Source organism: Ambystoma mexicanum, chromosome 1p (genome assembly GCF_040938575.1).
Source record: "Ambystoma mexicanum isolate Mex_15411 chromosome 1p, UKY_AmexF1_1, whole genome shotgun sequence".
NCBI classification, from domain to species: domain Eukaryota; kingdom Metazoa; phylum Chordata; class Amphibia; order Caudata; family Ambystomatidae; genus Ambystoma; species Ambystoma mexicanum.
In genome coordinates, this window is record NC_090921.1 from 1,475,463,488 (window position 1) to 1,475,480,104 (window position 16,617).

Here is a 16,617-nt window from a genome sequence, read left to right on the forward strand (position 1 = left end):
CTTTTTCTGACTGAGCATGGTGCTAATCACGCCAAGTTAGCGAATTTGATCCCAGTATTGGCCACTTTGTCAATTTGGGAAATATTTCTGCAGAAGCATGAGATTGATGCAGAATTCCCACCCACAGCTTTAGATTTACTATGACTAGTTTGCTGTTTTGTTGGAAGCAGCAGTCCATAAATGGTCACAGGTCAGTACTGCTGTGGGAAATGACCAATGAGATGCATTTAACCTTCTTTGTCCCAGTTCTACTTAAATGTGATGCAGGCTACAAGTCAGTTTGAAGATAATTGTCATATTCATGAATTTCCTTCAGATCACATGTAGTTTTTCTTTAGGTTGTTGTGAGGATAAGGGTTTTATGTGTGAATGAGTTAGGCATTTTTTTTCCAATGGAAGAAAAAATCCCCCTGCAACTGGCCTCCTCTTATGCTCCAGTCAGAAACAGGACTCTCAGCTGCCCGGTTAGAGCGTGGTGCTAATAACGCCAAGGTCACGGGTTCGACCCCCGTATTGGCTACTTTGTCATTTTGGGAAATATTTCTGCAGAAGGATGAGATTGATGCAGAATTGGCACTCACAGCTTTAGAGTTACTAACACAAGATTGCTGTTTTGTTGGAAGCAGCTGTGCATACATAGTCACGGGTCAGTACTGCTGCGGACATAACCAATGTTGTTGTGAGGATAAGGGTTGTATTTGTGAATGAGTTAGGCATTTTCTTTCAAAGGAAGAAAACTCCCCCCTGCAACTGGCCTCCCTCCTATGCTCCAGTCAGAAGGCATACTTTTTCTGACTGAGCATGGTGCTAATCAAGCCAAGTTAGCGAATTTGATCCCAGTATTAGCCACTTTGTCAATTTGGGAAATATTTCTGCAGAAGCATGTGATTGATGCAGAATTCCCACCCACAGCTTTAGATTTACTATGACTAGTTTGCTGTTTTGTTGGAAGCAGCAGTCCATAAATGGTCACAGGTCAGTACTGCTGTGGGAAATGACCAATGAGATGCATTTAACCTTCTTTGTCCCAGTTCTACTTAAATGTGATGCAGGCTACAAGTCAGTTTGAAGATAATTGCCATATTCATGAATTTCCTTCAGATCACATGTAGTTTTTCTTTAGGTTGTTGTGAGGATAAGGGTTTTATGTGTGAATGAGTTAGGCATTTTTTTTCCAAGGGAAGAAAAAATCCCCCTGCAACTGGCCTCCCTCTTATGGTCCAGTCAGAAATATGCCTCTCAGCTGGCCGGTTAGCTCAGTTGGTTAGAGCGTGGTGCTAATAATGCCAAGGTCACGGGTTCGATCCCCGTATTGGCCACTTTATCATTTTGGGAAATATTTCTGCAGAAGGATGAGATTGATGCAGAATTGGCACTCACAGCTTTAGAGTTACTAACACAAGATTGCTGTTTTGTTGGAAGCAGCTGTGCATACATAGTCACGGGTCAGTACTGCTGCGGACATAACCAATGTTGTTGTGAGGATAAGGGTTGTATTTCTGAATGAGTTAGGCATTTTCTTTCAAGGAAAGAAAACTCCCCCCTGCAACTGGCCTCCCTCCTATGCTCCAGTCAGAAGCATACTTTTTCTGACTGAGCATGGTGCTAATCACGCCAAGTTAGCGAATTTGATCCCAGTATTGGCCACTTTGTCAATTTGGGAAAAATGTCTGCAGAAGCATTAGATTGATGCAGAATTCCCACCCACAGCTTTAGATTTACTATGACTAGTTTGCTGTTTTGTTGGAAGCAGCAGTCCATAAATGGTCACAGGTCAGTACTGCTGTGGGAAATGACCAATGAGATGCATTTAACCTTCTTTGTCCCAGTTCTACTTAAATGTGATGCAGGCTACACGTCAGTTTGAAGATAATTGTCATATTCATGAATTTACTTCAGATCACATGTAGTTTTTCTTTAGGTTGTTGTGAGGATAAGAGTTTTATGTGTGAATGAGTTAGGCATTTTTTTTCCAAGGGAAGAAAAAATCCCCCTGCAACTGGCCTCCCTCTCATGCTCCAGTTAGAAATATCCCTCTCAGCTGGCCGGTTAGCTCAGTTGGTTAGAGCGTGGTGCTAATAACGCCAAGGTCACGGGTTCGATCCCCGTATTGGCCACTTTGTCATTTTGGGAAATATTTCTGCAGAAGGATGAGATTGATGCAGAATTGGCACTCACAGCTTTAGAGTTACTAACACAAGATTGCTGTTTTGTTGGAAGCAGCTGTGCATACATAGTCACGGGTCAGTACTGCTGCGGACATAACTAATGTTGTTGTGAGGATAAGGGTTGTATTTGTGAATGAGTTAGGCATTTTCTTTCAAGGGAAGAAAACTCCCCCCTGCAACTGGCCTCCCTCCTATGCTCCAGTCAGAAGGCTTACTTTTTCTGACTGAGCATGGTGCTAATCACGCCAAGTTAGCGAATTTGATCCCAGTATTGGCCACTTTGTCAAATTGGGAAATATTTCTGCAGAAGCATGAGATTGATGCAGAATTCCCACCCACAGCTTTATATTTACTATGACTAGTTTGCTGTTTTGTTGGAAGCAGCAGTCCATAAATGGTCACAGGTCAGTACTGCTGTGGGAAATGACCAATGAGATGCATTTAACCTTCTTTGTCGCAGTACTACTTAAATGTGATGCAGGCCACAAGTCAGTTTGAAGATAATTGTAATATTCATGAATTTCCTTCAGATCACATGTAGTTTTTCTTTAGGTTGGTGTGAGGATAAGGGTTTTATGTGTGAATGAGTTAGGTATTTTTTTTCCAAGGGAAGAAAAAGTCCCCCTGCAACTGGCCTCCCTCTTATGGTCCAGTCAGAAATATGCCTCTCAGCGTGCCGGTTAGCTCAGTTGGTTAGAACGTGGTGCTAATAACGCCAAGGTCATGGGTTCGATCCCTGTATTGGCCACTTTGTCATTTTGGGAAATATTTCTGCAGAAGGATGAGATTGATGCAGAATTGGCACTCACAGCTTTAGAGTTACTAACACAAGATTGCTGTTTTGTTGGAAGCAGCTGTGCATACATAGTCACGGGTCAGTACTGCTGCGGACATAACCAATGTTGTTGTGAGGATAAGGGTTGTATTTGTGAATGAGTTAGGCATTTTCTTTCAAGGAAAGAAAACTCCCCCCTGCAACTGGCCTCCCTCCTATGCTCCAGTCAGAAGCATACTTTTTCTGACTGAGCATGGTGCTAATCACGCCAAGTTAGCGAATTTGATCCCAGTATTGGCCACTTTGTCAATTTGGGAAAAATGTCTGCAGAAGCATTAGATGGATGCAGAATTCCCACCCACAGCTTTAGATTTACTATGACAAGTTTGCTGTTTTGTTGGAAGCAGCAGTCCATAAATGGTCACAGGTCAGTACTGCTGTGGGAAATGACCAATGAGATGCATTTAACCTTCTTTGTCGCAGTACTACATAAATGTGATGCAGGCCACAAGTCAGTTTGAAGATAATTGTAATATTCATGAATTTCCTTCAGATCACATGGAGTTTTTCTTTAGGTTGTTGTGAGGATAAGGGTTGTCTGTGTGAATGAGTTAGGCATTTTTTTTCCAAGGGAAGAAAACATCCCCCTACAACTGGCCTCCTGCTTATGCTTGAGTCAGAAACAAAACTCTCAGCTGGCTGTTTAGCTCATTTGGTTAGAGAGTGGTGCTAATAATGGCAAGGTCACGGGTCCCCGTATTGGCCTCCTTGTCATTTTGGGAAATATTTCTGCAGAAGCATGAGATTGATGCAGAATTGGCACTCACAGCTTTAGAGTTACTAACACAAGATTGCTGTTTTGTTGGAAGCAGCTGTGCATACATGGTCACGGGTCAGTACTGCTGCGGGACATAACCAATGTTGTTGTGAGGATAAGGGTTGTATTTGTGAATGAGTTAGGCATTTTCTTTCAAGGGAAGAAAACTCCCCCCTGCAAATGGCCTCCCTCCTATGCTCCAGTCAGAAGGCATACTTTTTCTGACTGAGCATGGTGCTAATCACGCCAAGTTAGCGGATTTGATCCCAGTATTGGCCACTTTGTCAATTTGGGAAATATTTCTGCAGAAGCATGAGATTGATGCAGAATTCCCACCCACAGCTTTAGATTTACTATGACTAGTTTGCTGTTTTGTTGGAAGCAGCAGTCCATAAATGGTCACAGGTCAGTACTGCTGTGGGAAATGACCAAGGAGATGCATTTAACCTTATTTGTCCCAGTTCTACTTAAATGTGATGCAGGCTACAAGTCAGTTTGAAGATAATTGTCATATTCATGAATTTCCTTCAGATCACATGTAGTTTTTCTTTAGGTTGTTGTGAGGATAAGGGTTTTATGTGTGAATGACTTAGGCATTTTTTTTCCAAGGGAAGAAAATATCCCCCTGCAACTGGCCTCCCTCTAATGCTCCAGTCAGAAACAGGACTCTCAGCTGGTCGGTTAGCTCAGTTGGTTAGAGTGTGGTGCTAATAACGCCAAGGTCACGGGTTCGATCCCCGTATTGGCCACTTTGTCATTTTGGGAAATATTTCTGCAGAAGCATGAGATTGATGCAGAATTGGCACTCACAGCTTTAGAGTTACTAACACAAGATTGCTGTTTTGTTGGAAGCAGCTGTGCATACATAGTCACGGGTCAGTACTGCTGCGGACATAACCAATGTTGTTGTGAGGATAAGGGTTATATTTGTGAATGAGTTAGGCATTTTCTTTCAAGGGAAGAAAACTCCCCCCTGCAACTGGCCTCCCTCCTATGCTCCAGTCAGAAGGCATACTTTTTCTGACTGAGCATGGTGCTAATCACGCCAAGTTAGCGAATTTGATCCCAGTATTGGCCACTTTGTCAATTTGGGAAATATTTCTGCAGAAGCATGATATTGATGCAGAATTCCCACCCACAGCTTTAGATTTACTATGACAAGTTTGCTGTTTTGTTGGAAGCAGCAGTCCATAAATAGTCACAGGTCAGTACTGCTGTGGGAAATGACCAATGAGATGCATTTAACCTTCTTTGTCCCAGTTCTACTTAAATGTGATGCAGGCTACAAGTCAGTTTGAAGATAATTGTCATATTCGTGAATTTCCTTCAGATCACATGTAGTTTTTCTTTAGGTTGTTGTGAGGATAAGGGTTTTATGTGTGAATGAGTTAGGCATTTTTTTTCCAAGGGAAGAAAAAATCCCCCTGCAACTGGCCTCCCTCTTATGCTCCAGTTAGAAACATGCCTCTCAGTTGGCCGGTTAGCTCAGTTGGTTAGAGCGTAACGCCAAGGTCACGGGTTCGATCCCTGTATTGGCCACTTTGTCATTTTGGGAAATATTTCTGCAGAAGGATGAGATTGATGCAGAATTGGCACTCACAGCTTTAGAGTTACTAACACAAGATTGCTGTTTTGTTGGAAGCAGCTGTGCATACATAGTCACGGGTCAGTACTGCTGCGGACATAACCAATGTTGTTGTGAGGATAAGGGTTGTATTTGTGAATGAGTTAGGCATTTTCTTTCAAGGGAAGAAAACTCCCCCCTGCAACTGGCCTCCCTACTATGCTCCAGTCAGAAGGCTTACTTTTTCTGACTGAGCATGGTGCTAATCACGCCAAGTTAGCGAATTTGATCCCAGTATTGGCCACTTTGTCAATTTGGGAAATATTTCTGCAGAAGGATGAGATTGATGCAGAATTGGCACTCACAGCTTTAGAGTTACTAACACAAGATTGCTGTTTTGTTGGAAGCAGCTGTGCATACATAGTCACGGGACAGTACTACTGCGGACATAACCAATGTTGTTGTGAGGATAAGGGTTGTTTTTGTGAATGAGTTAGGCATTTTCTTTCAAGGGAAGAAAACTCCCCCCTGCAACTGGCCTCCCTCCTATGCTCCAGTCAGAAGGCATACTTTTTCTGACTGAGCATGGTGCTAATCACGCCAAGTTAGCGAATTTGATCCCAGTATTGGCCACTTTGTCAATTTGGGAAATAGTTCTGCAGAAGCATGAGATTGATGCAGAATTCCCACCCACAGCTTTAGATTTACGATGACAAGTTTGCTGTTTTGTTGGAAGCAGCAGTCCATAAATGGTCACAGGTCAGTACTGCTGTGGGAAATGACCAATGAGATGCATTTAACCTTCTTTGTCCCAGTTCCACTTAAATGTGATGCAGGCTACAAGTCAGTTTGAAGATAATTGTCATATTCATGAATTTCCTTCAGATCACATGTAGTTTTTCTTTAGGTTGTTGTGAGGATAAGGGTTTTATGTGTGAATGAGTTAGGCATTTTTTTCCAAGGGAAAAAGACTCTCAGCTGGCCGGTTAGCTCAGTCGGTTAGAGCGTGGTGCTAATAACGCCAAGGTCACGGGTTCGATCCCCGTATTGGCCACTTTGTCATTTTGGGAAATATTTCTGCAGAAGGATGAGATTGATGCACAATTGGCACTCACAGCTTTAGAGTTACTAACACAAGATTGCTGTTTTGTTGGAAGCAGCTGTGCATACATAGTCACGGGTCAGTACTGCTGCGGACATAACTAATGTTGTTGTGAGGATAAGGGTTGTATTTGTGAATGAGTTAGGCATTTTCTTTCAAGGGAAGAAAACTCCCCCCTGCAACTGGCCTCCCTCCTATGCTCCAGTCAGAAGGCATACTTTTTCTGACTGAGCATGGTGCTAATCACGCCAAGTTAGCGAATTTGATCCCAGTATTGGCCACGTTGTCAATTTGGGAAATATTTCTGCAGAAGCATGAGATTGATGCAGAATTCCCACCCACAGCTTTAGATTTACTATGACTAGTTTCCTGTTTTGTTGGAAGCAGCAGTCCATAAATGGTCACAGGTCAGTACTGCTGTGGGAAATGACCAATGAGATGCATTTAACCTTCTTTGTCCCAGTTCTACTTAAATGTGATGCAGGCTACAAGTCAGTTTGAAGATAATTGTCATATTCGTGAATTTCCTTCAGATCACATGTAGTTTTTCTTTAGGTTGTTGTGAGGATAAGGGTTTTATGTGTGAATGAGTTAGGCATTTTTTTCCAAGGGAAGAAAAAATCCCCCTGCAACTGGCCTCCCTCTTATACTCCAGTCAGAAATATGCCTCTCAGCTGGCCGGTTAGCTCAGTTGGTTAGAGCGTGGTGCTAATAACGCCAAGGTCACGGGTTCGATCCCTGTATTGGCCACTTTGTCATTTTGGGAAATATTTCTGCAGAAGGATGAGATTGATGCAGAATTGGCACTCACAGCTTTAGAGTTACTAACACAAGATTGCTGTTTTGTTGGAAGCAGCTGTGCATACATGGTCACGGGTCAGTACTGCTGCGGGACATAACCAATGTTGTTGTGAGGATAAGGGTTGTATTTGTGAATGAGTTAGGCATTTTCTTTCAAGGAAAGAAAACTCCCCCCTGCAACTGGCCTCCCTCCTATGCTCCAGTCAGAAGCATACTTTTTCTGACTGAGCATGGTGCTAATCACGCCAAGTTAGCAAATTTGATCCCAGTATTGGCCACTTTGTCAATTTGGGAAAAATGTCTGCAGAAGCATTAGATTGATGCAGAATTCCCACCCACAGCTTTAGATTTACTATGACAAGTTTGCTGTTTTGTTGGAAGCAGCAGTCCATAAATGGTCACAGGTCAGTACTGCTGTGGGAAATGACCAATGAGATGCATTTAACCTTCTTTGTCGCAGTACTACTTAAATGTGATGCAGGCCACAAGTCAGTTTGAAGATAATTGTAATATTCATGAATTTCCTTCAGATCACATGGAGTTTTTCTTTAGGTTGTTGTGAGGATAAGGGTTGTCTGTGTGAATGAGTTAGGCATTTTTTTTCCAAGGGAAGAAAACATCCCCCTACAACTGGCCTCCTGCTTATGCTTGAGTCAGAAACAAAACTCTCAGCTGGCTGTTTAGCTCATTTGGTTAGAGAGTGGTGCTAATAATGGCAAGGTCACGGGTCCCCGTATTGGCCTCCTTGTCATTTTGGGAAATATTTCTGCAGAAGCATGAGATTGATGCAGAATTGGCACTCACAGCTTTAGAGTTACTAACACAAGATTGCTGTTTTGTTGGAAGCAGCTGTGAATACATGGTCACGGGTCAGTACTGCTGCGGGACATAACCAATGTTGTTGTGAGGATAAGGGTTGTATTTGTGAATGAGTTAGGCATTTTCTTTCAAGGGAAGAAAACTCCCCCCTGCAACTGGCCTCCCTCCTATGCTCCAGTCAGAAGGCATACTTTTTCTGACTGAGCATGGTGCTAATCACGCCAAGTTAGCGGATTTGATCCCAGTATTGGCCACTTTGTCAATTTGGGAAATATTTCTGCAGAAGCATGAGATTGATGCAGAATTGGCACTCACAGCTTTAGAGTTACTAACACAAGATTGCTGTTTTGTTGGAAGCAGCTGTGAATACATGGTCACGGGTCAGTACTGCTGCGGGACATAACCAATGTTGTTGTGAGGATAAGGGTTGTATTTGTGAATGAGTTAGGCATTTTCTTTCAAGGGAAGAAAACTCCCCCCTGCAACTGGCCTCCCTCCTATGCTCCAGTCAGAAGGCATACTTTTTCTGACTGAGCATGGTGCTAATCACGCCAAGTTAGCGGATTTGATCCCAGTATTGGCCACTTTGTCAATTTGGGAAATATTTCTGCAGAAGCATTAGATTGATGCAGAATTCCCACCCACAGCTTTAGATTTACTATGACTAGTTTGCTGTTTTGTTGGAAGCAGCAGTCCATAAATGGTCACAGGGCAGTACTGCTGTGGGAAATGACCAATGAGATGCATTTAACCTTCTTTGTCCCAGTTCTACTTAAATGTGATGCAGGCTACAAGTCAGTTTGAAGATAATTGTCATATTCATGAATTTCCTTCAGATCACATGTAGTTTTTCTTTAGGTTGTTGTGAGGATAAGGGTTTTATGTGTGAATGACTTAGGCGTTTTTTTTCCAAGGGAAGAAAAAATCCCCCTGCAACTGGCCGCCCTCTAATGCTCCAGTCAGAAACAGGAATCTCAGCTGGTCGGTTAGCTCAGTTGGTTAGAGCATGGTGCTAATAACGCCAAGGTCATGGGTTCGATCCCCGTATTGGCCACTTTGTCATTTTGGGAAATATTTCTGCAGAAGCATGAGATTGATGCAGAATTGGCACTCACAGCTTTAGAGTTACTAACACAAGATTGCTGTTTTGTTGGAAGCAGCTGTGCATACATAGTCACGGGTCAGTACTGCTGCGGACATAACCAATGTTGTTGTGAGGATAAGGGTTGTATTTGTGAATGAGTTAGGCATTTTCTTTCAAGGGAAGAAAACTCCCCCCTGCAACTAGCCTCCCTCCTATGCTCCAGTCAGAAGGCATACTTTTTCTGACTGAGCATGGTGCTAATCACGCCAAGTTAGCGAATTTGATCCCAGTATTGGCCACTTTGTCAATTTGGGAAATATTTCTGCAGAAGCATGAGATTGATGCAGAATTCCCACCCACAGCTTTAGATTTACGATGACAAGTTTGCTGTTTTGTTGGAAGCAGCAGTCCATAAATGGTCACAGGTCAGTACTGCTGTGGGAAATGACCAATGAGATGCATTTAACCTTCTTTGTCCCAGTTCTACTTAAATGTGATGCAGGCTACAAGTCAGTTTGAAGATAATTGTCATATTCATGAATTTCCTTCAGATCACATGTAGTTTTTCTTTAGGTTGTTGTGAGGATAAGGGTTTTATGTGTGAATGAGTTAGGCATTTTTTTTCCAAGGGAAAAAGACTTTCAGCTGGCCGGTTAGCTCAGTTGGTTAGAGCGTGGTGCTAATAACACCAAGGTCACGAGTTCGATCCCCGTATTGGCCACTTTGTCATTTTGGGAAATATTTCTGCAGAAGCATGAGATTGATGCAGAATTGGCACTCACAGCTTTAGAGTTACTAACACAAGATTGCTGTTTTGTTGGTAGCAGCTGTGCATACATGGTCACGGGTCAGTACTGCTGCGGGACATAACCAATGTTGTTGTGAGGATAAGGGTTGTATTTGTGAATGAGTTAGGCATTTTCTTTCAATGGAAGAAAACTACCCCCTGCAACTGGCCTCCCTCCTATGCTCCAGTCAGAAGGCATACTTTTTCTGACTGAGCATGGTGCTAATCACGCCAAGTTAGCGAATTTGATCCCAGTATTGGTCACTTTGTCAATTTGGGAAATATTTCTGCAGAAGCATGAGATTGATGCAGAATTCCCACCCACAGCTTTAGATTTACTATGACTAGTTTGCAGTTTTGTTGGAAGCAGCAGTCCATAAATGGTCACAGGTCAGTACTGCTGTGGGAAATGACCAATGAGATGCATTTAACCTTCTTTGTCCCAGTGCTACTTAAATGTGATGCAGGCTACAAGTCAGTTTGAAGATAATTGTCATATTCGTGAATTTCCTTCAGATCACATTTAGTTTTTCTTTAGGTTGTTGTGAGGATAAGGGTTTTATGTGTGAATGAGTTAGGCATTTTTTTCCAAGGGAAGAAAAAATCCCTCTGCAACTGGCCTCCCTCTTATGCTCCAGTCAGAAATATGCCTCTCAGCTGGCCGGTTAGCTCAGTTGGTTAGAGCTTGGGGCTAATAACGCCAAGGTCACGGGTTCGATCCCCGTATTGGCCACTTTGTCATTTTGGGAAATATTTCTGCAGAAGGATGAGATTGATGCAGAATTGGCACTCACAGCTTTAGAGTTACTAACACAAGATTGCTGTTTTGTTGGAAGCAGCTGTGCATACATGGTCACGGGTCAGTACTGCTGCGGGACATAACCAATGTTGTTGTGAGGATAAGGGCTGTATTTGTGAATGTGTTAGGCATTTTCTTTCAATGGAAGAAAGCTCCCCCCTGCAACTGGCCTCCCTCATATGCTCCAGTCAGAAGGCATACTTTTTCTGACTGAGCATGGTGCTAATAACGCCAAGTTAGCGTATTTGATCCCTGTATTGGCCACTTTGTCAATTTGGGAAAAATGTCTGCAGAAGCATTAGATTGATGCAGAATTCCCACCCACAGCTTTAGATTTACTATGACAAGTTTACTGTTTTGTTGGAAGCAGCAGTCCATAAATGGTCACAGGTCAGTACTGCTGTGGGAAATGACCAATGAGATGCATTTAACCTTCTTTGTCCCAGTTCTACTTAAATGTGATGCAGGCTACAAGTCAGTTTGAAGATAATTGTCATATTCATGAATTTCCTTCAGATCACATGTAGTTTTTCTTTAGGTTGTTGTGAGGATAAGGGTTTTATGTGTGAATGAGTTAGGCATTTTTTTTCCAATGGAAGAAAAAATCCCGCTGCAACTGGCCTCCCTCTTATGCTCCAGTCAGAAACAGGACTCTCAGCTGGCCGGTTAGAGCGTCGTGCTAATAACGCCAAGGTCACGGGTTCGATCCCCGTATTGGCCACTTTGTCATTTTGGGAAATATTTCTGCAGAAGCATGAGATTGATGCAGAATTGGCACTCACAGCTTTAGAGTTACTAACACAAGATTGCTGTTTTGTTGGTAGCAGCTGTGCATACATGGTCACGGGTCAGTACTGCTGCGGGACATAACCAATGTTGTTGTGAGGATAAGGGTTGTATTTGTGAATGAGTTAGGCATTTTCTTTCAATGGAAGAAAACTACCCCCTGCAACTGGCCTCCCTCCTATGCTCCAGTCAGAAGGCATACTTTTTCTGACTGAGCATGGTGCTAATCACGCCAAGTTAGCGAATTTGATCCCAGTATTGGTCACTTTGTCAATTTGGGAAATATTTCTGCAGAAGCATGAGATTGATGCAGAATTCCCACCCACAGCTTTAGATTTACTATGACTAGTTTGCAGTTTTGTTGGAAGCAGCAGTCCATAAATGGTCACAGGTCAGTACTGCTGTGGGAAATGACCAATGAGATGCATTTAACCTTCTTTGTCCCAGTGCTACTTAAATGTGATGCAGGCTACAAGTCAGTTTGAAGATAATTGTCATATTCGTGAATTTCCTTCAGATCACATTTAGTTTTTCTTTAGGTTGTTGTGAGGATAAGGGTTTTATGTGTGAATGAGTTAGGCATTTTTTTCCAAGGGAAGAAAAAATCCCTCTGCAACTGGCCTCCTTCTTATGCTCCAGTCAGAAATATGCGTCTCAGCTGGCCGGTTAGCTCAGTTGGTTAGAGCTTGGGGCTAATAACGCCAAGGTCACGGGTTCGATCCCCGTATTGGCCACTTTGTCATTTTGGGAAATATTTCTGCAGAAGGATGAGATTGATGCAGAATTGGCACTCACAGCTTTAGAGTTACTAACACAAGATTGCTGTTTTGTTGGAAGCAGCTGTGCATACATGGTCACGGGTCAGTACTGCTGCGGGACATAACCAATGTTGTTGTGAGGATAAGGGCTGTATTTGTGAATGAGTTAGGCATTTTCTTTCAATGGAAGAAAGCTCCCCCCTGCAACTGGCCTCCCTCATATGCTCCAGTCAGAAGGCATACTTTTTCTGACTGAGCATGGTGCTAATAACGCCAAGTTAGCGTATTTGATCCCTGTATTGGCCACTTTGTCAATTTGGGAAAAATGTCTGCAGAAGCATTAGATTGATGCAGAATTCCCACCCACAGCTTTAGATTTACTATGACAAGTTTACTGTTTTGTTGGAAGCAGCAGTCCATAAATGGTCACAGGTCAGTACTGCTGTGGGAAATGACCAATGAGATGCATTTAACCTTCTTTGTCCCAGTTCTACTTAAATGTGATGCAGGCTACAAGTCAGTTTGAAGATAATTGTCATATTCATGAATTTCCTTCAGATCACATGTAGTTTTTCTTTAGGTTGTTGTGAGGATAAGGGTTTTATGTGTGAATGAGTTAGGCATTTTTTTTCCAATGGAAGAAAAAATCCCGCTGCAACTGGCCTCCCTCTTATGCTCCAGTCAGAAACAGGACTCTCAGCTGGCCAGTTAGAGCGTCGTGCTAATAACGCCAAGGTCACGGGTTCGATCCCCGTATTGGCCACTTTGTCATTTTGGGAAATATTTCTGCAGAAGCATGAGATTGATGCAGAATTGGCACTCACAGCTTTAGAGTTACTAACACAAGATTGCTGTTTTGTTGGTAGCAGCTGTGCATACATGGTCACGGGTCAGTACTGCTGCGGGACATAACCAATGTTGTTGTGAGGATAAGGGTTGTATTTGTGAATGAGTTAGGCATTTTCTTTCAATGGAAGAAAACTACCCCCTGAAACTGGCCTCCCTCCTATGCTCCAGTCAGAAGGCATACTTTTTCTGACTGAGCATGGTGCTAATCACGCCAAGTTAGCGAATTTGATCCCAGTATTGGTCACTTTGTCAATTTGGGAAATATTTCTGCAGAAGCATGAGATTGATGCAGAATTCCCACCCACAGCTTTACATTTACTATGACTAGTTTGCAGTTTTGTTGGAAGCAGCAGTCCATAAATGGTCACAGGTCAGTACTGCTGTGGGAAATGACCAATGAGATGCATTTAACCTTCTTTGTCCCAGTGCTACTTAAATGTGATGCAGGCTACAAGTCAGTTTGAAGATAATTGTCATATTCGTGAATTTCCTTCAGATCACATTTAGTTTTTCTTTAGGTTGTTGTGAGGATAAGGGTTTTATGTGTGAATGAGTTAGGCATTTTTTTCCAAGGGAAGAAAAAATCCCTCTGCAACTGGCCTCCCTCTTATGCTCCAGTCAGAAATATGCCTCTCAGCTGGCCGGTTAGCTCAGTTGGTTAGAGCGTGGGGCTAATAACGCCAAGGTCACGGGTTCGATCCCCGTATTGGCCACTTTGTCATTTTGGGAAATATTTCTGCAGAAGGATGAGATTGATGCAGAATTGGCACTCACAGCTTTAGAGTTACTAACACAAGATTGCTGTTTTGTTGGAAGCAGCTGTGCATACATGGTCACGGGTCAGTACTGCTGCGGGACATAACCAATGTTGTTGTGAGGATAAGGGCTGTATTTGTGAATGAGTTAGGCATTTTCTTTCAATGGAAGAAAGCTCCCCCCTGCAACTGGCCTCCCTCATATGCTCCAGTCAGAAGGCATACTTTTTCTGACTGAGCATGGTGCTAATAACGCCAAGTTAGCGTATTTGATCCCTGTATTGGCCACTTTGTCAATTTGGGAAAAATGTCTGCAGAAGCATTAGATTGATGCAGAATTCCCACCCACAGCTTTAGATTTACTATGACAAGTTTACTGTTTTGTTGGAAGCAGCAGTCCATAAATGGTCACAGGTCAGTACTGCTGTGGGAAATGACCAATGAGATGCATTTAACCTTCTTTGTCCCAGTTCTACTTAAATGTGATGCAGGCTACAAGTCAGTTTGAAGATAATTGTCATATTCATGAATTTCCTTCAGATCACATGTAGTTTTTCTTTAGGTTGTTGTGAGGATAAGGGTTTTATGTGTGAATGAGTTAGGCATTTTTTTTCCAATGGAAGAAAAAATCCCGCTGCAACTGGCCTCCCTCTTATGCTCCAGTCAGAAACAGGACTCTCAGCTGGCCGGTTAGAGCGTCGTGCTAATAACGCCAAGGTCACGGGTTCGATCCCCGTATTGGCCACTTTGTCATTTTGGGAAATATTTCTGCAGAAGCATGAGATTGATGCAGAATTGGCACTCACAGCTTTAGAGTTACTAACACAAGATTGCTGTTTTGTTGGAAGCAGCTGTGCATACATGGTCACGGGTCAGTACTGCTGCGGGACATAACCAATGTTGTTGTGAGGATAAGGGCTGTATTTGTGAATGAGTTAGGCATTTTCTTTCAAGGGAAGAAAACTCCCCCCTGCAACTGGCCTCCCTCCTATGCTCCAGTCAGAAGGCATACTTTTTCTGACTGAGCATGGTGCTAATAACGCCAAGTTAGCGTATTTGATCCCTGTATTGGCCACTTTGTCAATTTGGGAAAAATGTATGCAGAAGCATTAGATTGATGCAGAATTCCCACCCACAGCTTTAGATTTACTATGACAAGTTTACTGTTTTGTTGGAAGCAGCAGTCCATAAATGGTCACAGGTCAGTACTGCTGTGGGAAATGACCAATGAGATGCATTTAACCTTCTTTGTCTCAGTACTACTTAAATGTGACGCAGGCCACACGTCAGTTTGAAGATAATTGTAATATTCATGAATTTCCTTCAGATCACATGCAGTTTTTCTTTAGGTTGTTGTGAGGATAAGGGTTGTATGTGTGAATGAGTTAGGCATTTTTTTTCCAAGGGAAGAAAAAATCCCCCTGCAACTGGCCTCCCTCTTATGCTCCAGTCACTTTATCTGACTGAGCATGGTGCTAATCACGCCAAGTTAGCGAATTTGATCCCAGTATTGGCCACTTTGTCAATTTGGGAAATATTTCTGCAGAAGCATGAGACTGATGCAGAATTCCCACCCACAGCTTTAGATTTACTATGACTAGTTTGCTGTTTTGTTTCAAGCAGCAGTCCATAAATGGTCACGGGTCAGTACTGCTGCGGGACGTCCAATGAGATGCATTTAACCTTCTTTGTCCCAGTTCTACTTAAATGTGATTCAGGCCACAAGTCAGTTTGAAGATAATTGTAATATTCATGAATTTCCTTCAGATCACATGTAGTTTTCCTTTAGGTTGTTGTGAGGATAAGGGTTGTATTTGTGAATGAGTTAGGCATTTTTTTTCCAAGGGAAGAAAAAATCCCCCTGCAACTGGCCTCCCTCTTATGCTCCAGTCAGAAACACGGCTCTCAGCTGGCCGGTTAGCTCAGTTGGTTAGAGCGTGGTGCTAATAACGCCAAGGTCATGGGTTAGATCCCTGCATTGGTCACTTTGTCATTTTGGGAAATATTTCTGCAGAAGCATGAGATTGATGCAGAATTGGCACCCACAGCATTAGAATTACTAACACAAGATTGCTGTTTTGTTGGAAGCAGCTGTGCATACATGGTCACGGGTCAGTACTGCTGCGGGACATAACCAATGTTGTTGTGAGGATAAGGGTTGTATTTGTGAATGAGTTAGGCATTTTCTTTCAAGGGAAGTAAACTCCCCCCCGCAACTGGCCTCCCTCCTATGCTCCAGTCAGAAGGCGTACTTTTTCTGACTGAGCATGGTGCTAATCACGCCAAGTTAGCTAATTTGATCCCAGCATTGGCCACTTTGTCAATTTGGGAAATATTTCTGCAGAAGCATGAGATTGATGCAGAATTCCCACCCACAGCTTTAGATTTACTATGACTAGTTTGCTGTTTTGTTTCAAGCAGCAGTCCATAAATGGTCACGGGTCAGTACTGCTGCGGCACTTCCAATGAGATGCATTTAACCTTCTTTGTCCCAGTTCTACTTAAATGTGATGCAGGCCACAAGTCAGTTTGAAGATAATTGTCATATTCATGAATTTCCTTCAGATCAAATGTAGTTTTTCTTTAGGTTGTTGTGAGGATAAGGGTTTTATGTGTGAATGAGTTAGGCATTTTTTTTCCAAGGGAAAAAGACTCTCAGTTGGCCGGTTAGCTCAGTTGGTTAGAGAGTGGTGCTAATAACGCCAAGGTCACGGGTTTGATCCCCGTATTGGCCACTTTGTCATTTTGGGAAA

The 16,617-nt window shown here is 42.8% G+C and overlaps 10 non-coding genes across 10 annotated transcripts; all 10 read left to right on the top strand.

The window, feature by feature from the left end:
• The first annotated feature begins 1,245 nt into the window (after positions 1-1,245).
• TRNAI-AAU (transfer RNA isoleucine (anticodon AAU)) lies at positions 1,246-1,319 on the top strand. Its single transcript has one exon. It is a non-coding gene; the product is annotated as a tRNA-Ile (tRNA).
• Positions 1,320-2,043: 724 nt separating this feature from the next.
• On the top strand, positions 2,044-2,117 carry TRNAI-AAU (transfer RNA isoleucine (anticodon AAU)). Its single transcript has one exon. It is a non-coding gene; the product is annotated as a tRNA-Ile (tRNA).
• Positions 2,118-4,435: 2,318 nt separating this feature from the next.
• Positions 4,436-4,509, top strand: TRNAI-AAU (transfer RNA isoleucine (anticodon AAU)). Its single transcript has one exon. It is a non-coding gene; the product is annotated as a tRNA-Ile (tRNA).
• Positions 4,510-6,304: 1,795 nt separating this feature from the next.
• Positions 6,305-6,378, top strand: TRNAI-AAU (transfer RNA isoleucine (anticodon AAU)). Its single transcript has one exon. It is a non-coding gene; the product is annotated as a tRNA-Ile (tRNA).
• A 724-nt stretch (positions 6,379-7,102) lies between these two features.
• TRNAI-AAU (transfer RNA isoleucine (anticodon AAU)) lies at positions 7,103-7,176 on the top strand. The gene has a single exon. It is a non-coding gene; the product is annotated as a tRNA-Ile (tRNA).
• Positions 7,177-9,026: 1,850 nt separating this feature from the next.
• TRNAI-AAU (transfer RNA isoleucine (anticodon AAU)) lies at positions 9,027-9,100 on the top strand. The gene has a single exon. It is a non-coding gene; the product is annotated as a tRNA-Ile (tRNA).
• A 677-nt stretch (positions 9,101-9,777) lies between these two features.
• Positions 9,778-9,851, top strand: TRNAI-AAU (transfer RNA isoleucine (anticodon AAU)). Its single transcript has one exon. It is a non-coding gene; the product is annotated as a tRNA-Ile (tRNA).
• A 725-nt stretch (positions 9,852-10,576) lies between these two features.
• On the top strand, positions 10,577-10,650 carry TRNAI-AAU (transfer RNA isoleucine (anticodon AAU)). The gene has a single exon. It is a non-coding gene; the product is annotated as a tRNA-Ile (tRNA).
• A 1,512-nt stretch (positions 10,651-12,162) lies between these two features.
• TRNAI-AAU (transfer RNA isoleucine (anticodon AAU)) lies at positions 12,163-12,236 on the top strand. The gene has a single exon. It is a non-coding gene; the product is annotated as a tRNA-Ile (tRNA).
• Positions 12,237-13,748: 1,512 nt separating this feature from the next.
• Positions 13,749-13,822, top strand: TRNAI-AAU (transfer RNA isoleucine (anticodon AAU)). Its single transcript has one exon. It is a non-coding gene; the product is annotated as a tRNA-Ile (tRNA).
• Positions 13,823-16,617: the final 2,795 nt, after the last annotated feature.